Source organism: Pteropus medius, unplaced genomic scaffold (assembly GCF_902729225.1).
Source record: "Pteropus medius unplaced genomic scaffold, Ma_sr-lr_union100, whole genome shotgun sequence".
Lineage (NCBI taxonomy): Eukaryota > Metazoa > Chordata > Mammalia > Chiroptera > Pteropodidae > Pteropus > Pteropus medius.
Genome location: NW_024342470.1, coordinates 3,824,975 through 3,831,224, shown reverse-complemented (window position 1 = coordinate 3,831,224; position 6,250 = coordinate 3,824,975).

The following is a 6,250-nucleotide window of genomic DNA, read 5'->3' as shown; positions in this document are numbered from 1 at the left end:
AATCGTGAACCTCCTACCTCTTAAAATTTTAAAGTGGAATTGATTGATGGCTTCTCAGAAGGAACGGAAAGATTAGTATTACATTTGCCATTAAGAAGTGTAGATGGTTATAATTTTTTTGAAGGGAAATTTTGCAATATTTTCAAAATTTAAAAGATGTTAATTGTCATGTTGTTTATGGCAGTAAAAAAGTGAAAATGATCTAAATGCCATCAACAGAGGGCTGGTTAAATAAATAATAGCACGTCTGTACTCTGGAATAAAACGTATTAGCCAAAGATAATAAAGTAAACACACATGTACAGATACAGAAAGGTGACCATATTATATGAAAAAAGCTTATTTTCAAAGAATGAATCAGTATTATCCTGTATGGGTAAAAAATTAAATTCATATAATACACATGTTTGAGTAACACATGGAACATTTGAAAGGACACAAAGCAAATGAATAGTGGCTAATTCCAGAAAGAAAGATTAATGGGAGATGAGAAGGAGCAGGGAATTTCACTTGTTAATTAATCGACTTCTATACTATTTGCTTGTGTTGTTTTGTTTTACAAGTATTTATTGCATGTTATTTTAAAAACAGTGTAAAAAATCTCAAAATAAAAGCTTATTTCCTGGGTATTTGAGATTTTATATTTTCTTTGCTGTCTTTAGGTTTGGAACAAGTTGCTTGTTTTGATAAAATGATATTATGTGGCTTTTAAAAGACCTCTAGAGCCTGTGGAGAGGCTGGCAGTGAGATTGGAGTCATCAAAAGGCCGGAAGGGCAGTCCTATGGGACAGCCTAGGGGTTCTGAACATGAGAGAATCTTCCTAGGTGCATCGCTCCCTGGGGTTTGAAGGCCATTCCTTGGCCATGCAGGCCATCAGATGGACACTTTTTAGGCACTAGGCATCATACCTAGCACCATGTTGGACCTCTCACGGGGCATAGCTCAGAGCACTTCAAGGGGAATTCTGCTGAGCATGCCACAGAACTTTGACCAGGTTTTCCATTTGAGATGGCTGAGGTCACCTGCAGCTTTGTCCAGGCTGCAAGATATTATACCTTACTGGGCTCAGGTCAGTCACTACATGGAGCATCTTACTGGGGAAAGCTTTAGGAACTGGATGGAGTTTTATGAATGTCACTGCATTGGACACTCCATAGGACTCTTACTGGACTCTGCACAGGATGGGACTTTCTGCATCATAGTTGGCCTTATAAAGAATTCTGAGCTGATCCCCAGGAAGCACATCTTATCGGGCACTTCCATGACCCCATAATGGGTATGGATGGACAACCAATGAGTTTGATTCTTGCATCCCAGGCTCTTTCAGTGGACACTTTTCAGGAACAGAGCCTGTGCTACCAAGGAAGATGAGTTACAAGCCTACCAGGGCAACCATGTCCTCTCTGCTAGGGCTCCCTGAGCTGACTGGTGATAAAGAAGGAGACCAGAAACTGGTGAAAAGCAACGGAACAGTGGAGCACACTTATACTTACCACCTCCTTCTTACTTCCAGAAAGACTACAAGGGTTTGAAAGGGTCATTTTGCTATGTGAAACTCCCAACAAACGGAAGCCACTGTCACTAGTTACAGATACTTCTGAGAGTAGTATGAAGTGAGGGCAAACACTTCCCAAAGAGCCTGAAAGGAGAATGGAGCTCTGAGATAAAGTCTGTGCCCAGATTTACTGCTGCTTAGTGGCACACGCTTGCTTGGGGTTATGTCCTGAGGCCTTGGTAAATCTCCATTTTCATGTTGCTTATAATTTCCCACATAAAAGGCAGTACAACCAAATCGAATACCTCAAGTGACCCTTCACACCTTTCATTAGAGTTTCTAGACCCCCAGTGCTGAAAACAAAGCCCAGCTGGGTGGCTGGCTAGGTGCCCTCATTAGCTAAGAGATTATTCTATATATTCCAGCCACAGAGGTTCAGATATGCTCCTAAGCAAAAAAAAAAAAAAAAAAAAAAAAAGGCATTTGATGGACCTGTAGAGTCATTTGAGAATGATCAAACAGAATTTTGTGTCTTTTGAATTCAGGGGACCCACGACAGGGGTGGCCTTCACCCCTCATACATGCTCTCGGAAACATTTTGGACCATCCTGGGGCAGCTCCTTCTACTGTGATTAAGAATATCTGTGCTGGGGATCTCTTACTGTCAACTAAGGAGAGATACTCACACCTTTATCCAGATTCACTTGAATCAGGAAGAAATGTTGGCTCATCACGCTGTTTCACTTGACTCAAATATCACTGTCCCCAAAGATGCTAAAGGAATACTCCTGAAATTCTCCTCTCCCCCAGCCCTTGGCAACCACCAGGTTTCTTTCTCAATAGATTTACTATTCCGGATATGTCATGTAAATGGAGTCACATAGTATGCGACCTTTTGCATCTGGCTTTTTTCACTTAGCATAAAATTTTTGAGGTTCATCTGCATTGTCTTAATAGCTTTTTAGGGACACTTCGTGGTAGGAAAAGAATTTGGTCTTTGGAGTCACATAGACCTGGATTTTAGTTTTGGCTCAGCCACTTAATAGCCATGGGTCTTTGGAAAGTTATTTACTCTTCTAGAGCATCAGTCCTCATTCACGAAATGAGAAAAATTCCTACCTCACATGTAATTGTGAGGATTACTAGAGAATATATATAAAATCACTTGGTTTAGTATCTGGCACATAGTAGGTACTTCCTAATTGTTAGAGGAAAATAAACGAAGTAAATGTGAGAGCGTGTGATGCATAGCATGCTAATTTCTTGCTTTTGCCCCCTCTTTCATGCCCCTTCTATGCACATAGCAGAAGCTCTTTTCTCTGAATTCCTATAACTTCTCTTCCCCTATCTAAATAATTTATTTACCTTATGGTGAGCACATACTTTCTTGTCCCTTTGTCAAGTAGATTCTTTTTTCTATGTGTGTCTTATCTCTCCAGCTAGACTGCATATTTTCCAGATTCTCCAGTCTACTTTTAAATACTGTCATGTAGTCCTCATAAACCACTGGGATATCACAGAAAATCCAGTCGTTTGGCATCTAAACCATGACTCCCAGACTGCCCTCACATGCAGAAGTGGCACAAAATTCTTCTTCAGCCTGGGTTTGGACAACATATCCCTTTCAATGTTTGGTGAAAGTGTCAGTCACCTCTAAATACCACATCTGTCCCTTACCACCCACATAGAAATGGAATGGGCAGCAGATGAGCCCCCATCCTGGTTGTAATCAAAAGGTGCAAGTTGGCATTCTCAGGAAGGTGCTTCTTCAGAAGCATTTGCTGCAGAAGCTGAAGTCCAAATTCAAATTAATTCACCTTCTCATGGAAGCATCCACTATTAGAGAGTAGGTTCTGAAAAGCTGTGCGTCACCAGAGAATGAGGTCAGTTATGGGCAGGAAAATGCCTTTCAGAGTTTCAGCATAATTTAGACTCATAGCTGAATTTATACTTTGCGTTTTTCTACAAATATAGTGTAATAACATTCTCAGCACCCATTTAATGTTTTTGACTCTGTCTTTTTTTTTTTTTAATAAGAAGTTGGCACTTAGAGAAGGAATGAAAACAGAAACCAAGAGTCAGAAACATGTATGAAGGCGACACATTTTTAGAGTAGTTGTTCTCAACCATTTTTTGGGTCACAGAGCCCTTTAAGGATGTGATAAAAGCTGTAGGCCCTCTCCAACAGAAAGGTGCACATATGCACAGACACTCAAAATTCTGCATATAATTTTGGGGGAATTTCCAGACCCCTTTGAAGCCCATCTGAGGCCTCCAGGTTAAGATTTCTATAGGAGAGCCACTTGTGTTAAATGCTAAGGACACAGAGGTGAACAAGACATGGTTCTCTGCCTCAAAGGGCTTGTACTCCGGCGGGGAGAGCAACCACATACCCAGGCAGCGATACCTTGGCTAGTCAGTTGTAGAAACTTACTGATTCTCTCTGAGCTATCTCTCCTTTGTCTTCCTACTGCCCTTATCCTAGTTTTGTCTCTCATTTCCTGGCAGGGAGCAGTAGCTTTCAAACTGGTGGTCTGTTGTTTATCTCCACGTCCTTCACATGGATGAGCCGTGAGCCTCCTAAAGCTCATTCATCAGAGGAAGAGTTGGATCACTCCTCTCTTGAGAAGCCAGCCATGCTGCTTTTCCACCCTCTCTAGAATAAAGACCCAACTCCTACCACAGCACTCAAGGCCTTATGGCGGGATGTCATATATTTCAGCTTCATGTCCTAGCCTGCCCCGTATGAACCCTGCTCTTTATCAATATTGGATCTCATTGTTTACTAAATAAAGCTTGCATTAAAAAATTTTTTTCAATATATTTTTCAATTACAAAAACTTGCATTTTCAAGCTTTTCTGGCTGGCTCATTCTGTACCCCTGTTCTAGAATGCCATTTCCTTTATTATTCATCTGTTAAATCCTTCTTATCCTCAAAGAACCAGATCAAATATCTCTTCTGAGAAACTCTCCCTAATTCACCAAGTCAGAATTAATGAGGGCTTTTTTAAACCTGTATTTAGCACTTGGTCTATCCTGCCTAATAAGAGTGTTGTTGCCCATGTCAGATTCTTTCAGTAGATTATGATTTTTTTTTTTTTTGAGGCAAAACTAGCATCAGACTTATTGCTGGGGTTTGGAGTCCCTTCCATTTGGCTGGCACACTAGAAATTGAATTTGCGTGGTTTTTTTTTTCTTCTTCTTTAGTGGAAAGGATACAGAAAGCCACCTCTGACTCCCCAAGGCTGCATTCCTTAAAGGAGTGGCAGTGGAATCCTTTGGAGGGTCTCCCTGAGAAAGGCAAAGCCTCTTGGAGTCACTAAAAATACATTTTGTTAAAAGAGAAGGTATAGTATGATTGAAGAAAAAGGGCATGTGTGTGAGGGTTCAAAATAATAAAAAAAAATAAAAAAGCTGCTCAGTTCTTGAAGACAAGTATTAAGAGGGAAGAGGGCGGGATTCTGGGTCCAAAATGGGGGACCCCAGAACCAGTCCCAGACAAGCTCATTCCCAAGCTGGGCTTCAAACAGACATGCTGCGTGAGGACTGTGGCTGGGCTGGGTTGACATGGGAACAGAAGACCCACCTCTGCCACCAAGCCCTAGCCTGCCTTTCAAGGGAGGAGCACTTTACCAGCATGGATAGCACTTTGCCTCTTTGGAGGTTCTCCTCTGCCATGCCTCCAGTCTCCCTCCATGCCCAGAGAATAGAGCTTTCTTCCGTCAGGGCTTCCACAGCTATGCAGTGCCAGGAGATGGGAAAAGATTAGCATGAGGGTCCTGTGGGGCCCTTTAAGTTAGCTTCTGGTGGAGAGAGCACACCTTAAAATGCAGAACTGCTACTGGAGCTGAGGACTTGAAGCTGCTTTTGTGGTTTGAGGGCATCTCTTCAATAGGAATTTTTGCTCAGCCACCTCTCCTGAAGTCAGAACAGTATGGTAGAGCCAAGGTGGTCTGGACTTCTCTTAAACTCTAGGGAATGCTAGGCACTTTACCAGGAGGCTATTGTTGTGCAATTTATGTTATTGTTGTCGGAGTGCAACCTGGGACATTCTAGTTCAACCCCAAACAGGGTGGAGGACTCTCCTGTTACATCTGAATCTCCAGGCTTGTCCACAGTGGGGCACAATGAATGCTCGCAGAATTGAAATCAAACTGCTTCTTAGCTGGCTCTGAATACTGATTCTGCTATGCAAACGTTTCTTCCCATCCTCCGCAATACCAAATGCCACCGTTTTGGTCCCTTTCCAAGGTCTCTGTCTCTAAGCTCTTAATTAGAAAAAGGAAGCAGTAATTATTAAAGTTATTAAAATATGGAATATTGCAGAGGAGCGGATTAGAAGTCTTCATGCTAATCCAAACAAATAGTGCTAATGTTACTTTGATTCTAGCAAACCCAAATCCACAGAGGAAGATAAAAGCTAGGGCTTGTTTTCTAAGTGGAAGTTTTAGCTTATTCGCTAAGCCAGGATTCGTCAAGCATTCGCTAGCATCTACAAAGGAGAAGCAAGAGGAAATGAAAGCAAGAAAGATGTGAACACTATAGAAAAGATGAGGTGGGTAGGGAGGAGACCTGTGCCAAGAGAGTCAACCCAGTAGCTATACCACAAGCTCATACGACAAGCTGCTTTCTCTGCTGGGAACTACAGGATACAAGGAGTGTCTTTTCCACCCTATGACTTCAGCAGTTGCATTCATGAAAATGACTGCTCAGATCTTCAGTCTGATCCAAACACGTCTGTAGGTCCAATTGA